The sequence below is a fragment of the Choloepus didactylus genome, chromosome 9 (assembly GCF_015220235.1).
Source record: "Choloepus didactylus isolate mChoDid1 chromosome 9, mChoDid1.pri, whole genome shotgun sequence".
Lineage (NCBI taxonomy): Eukaryota > Metazoa > Chordata > Mammalia > Pilosa > Megalonychidae > Choloepus > Choloepus didactylus.
Window position 1 is genome coordinate 102,951,350 of NC_051315.1, and position 1,807 is coordinate 102,953,156.

Genomic DNA, 1,807 nt, shown 5'->3' on the forward strand with positions numbered 1-1,807 from the left:
TTTATAGTAGGCTTCAAAGTCTGGAAGTGTAAGTCCTTCCATTTTGTTCTTCTCTTTAAGGTTGCTATTGGCAATTCAAGGTCCCTTTCCCTTCCAAATAAATTCAATGACTAGTTTTTCCAAGTCTGAAAAGCAGGTTGTTGGAATTTTGATGAGAATTGCATAGAATCTGTAGATCAGTTTGGGTAGAACTGACATCTTAACGATGTTTAGTCTTCCCGTTCATGAGCACAGAATATTTTTCCACCTATTTAGGTCCTTTTAAAAAACTTCTTTTTGTAAAGTTTTGTAATTTTCTGTGTAGAGATCTTTCATGTCCTTGGTTAAGTTTATTCTTAGGAATTTGATTTTTTTAGTTGCTATTGTGAATGTATTTTTTTTTTAATTTCCTCTTCATTTAGGTCATTGTTAGTGTATAGGAACATTACTGACTTATGTGCATTAATCTTATATCCCACCACTCTGCTGAATTTATTAGCTTAAGTAGTTATGTAATCGAATTCTCAGAATTTTCCAAATATAAGATCATATCATCTGCAAATAATGACTGTTTTACTTTTTCCTTTCCAATTTGGATGCCTTTTATTTCTTTATCTTGGCAAACTACTCTGCATAGAACTAGCTCAATGTTGAATAACAGAGGTGACAGTGGGCATCCTTGTCTCATTCCCGATCTTAGGGTGAAGGCTTTCAGTCTCTCACCATTGAATACTATGCTGGCTGTGGGTTTTTCATATATTCCCTTTATCATATTGAGGAAGGTTCTTCAATTCCTACCTTTTGAAGTGTTTTGTCAAAAATGACTGTTGAATTTTGTCAAATGCTTTTTTAGCATCTATCAAGATGATCATTTGATTTTTCCCTTTTGATATGTTAATGTGTTGTATTACATTAACTGATTTTCTTATGTTGAACCACCCTTGCATGCCAAGAATGAAACCCATTTTGTTGTGGTATATAATTATTTTAATGTGCCTTTGGATTTGTTTTCAAGTATTGTGTTGAGAATTCTCCCTGTATTCACTAGGTAGATTGGTCTATAGTTTTCCTTTTATTTTATTTTATTTAATTTGATCCACAGTGTCTTTTATTTCAAATCTGCTGTTGTGTGTCTCTAGTTTATTTTTAATTTGATCCACAGTGTCTTTTTTTTTTATTTTTTTTAATAAAAACAACCCCACAGCATTTATTCTGATCTGCTAATAACATAAAGGTAATAAAAACAATATGAGCAAATGTTTTAGAACTACACTCCTAACAAAGGACACCTAAAAAAATGTGTTGCTTCTCAACAACCTCTCACTTTATTGATCATTTCTAGTTGGAAACGCTTTGTAGCAGGGTAATATTATCTCCTATAGCATGATCTGACCCAATTATTTTCTTGACTTTGTTTTAGAATGAATCTCTTCTGCATCATCTAATATGAGGTCCAGGTACTCATCAAAACCAATAGTACAGCCCTCTATCCCCATATTTACCTGTTTGTAGAGCCACACCTGAATCTGGGATCTATTTTATAAATATCTAAAGAAGAGGTTGATGGGCTGCACCATCTTTATGTTCTTCTAGAGGCTTCTTGATTTCCTTTATATCTTTAGCCATCTCATTGAAGTTGTTTTGGAGATTTGTGTGTACTTCTTTAATTAATTGCTCCAAATTTTGTGTCTCTTCTGGTTTTTACTTTTTTCATTTGTCTTGTCCATATCTTCTGGATTCTTCAAGTGCTTTGTGATTTTCTGTTGGCTTTGGGGCATTTGCTTGTCTTCATAAGGTTATTTTGGGAAATGAGGACTATTTTTGCATT

At 32.9% G+C, this 1,807-nt stretch overlaps 1 pseudogene; it reads right to left on the reverse strand.

The window, feature by feature from the left end:
* Positions 1-1,317: 1,317 nt before the first annotated feature.
* Positions 1,318-1,556, reverse strand: LOC119544968 (annotated as a pseudogene).
* Positions 1,557-1,807: the final 251 nt, after the last annotated feature.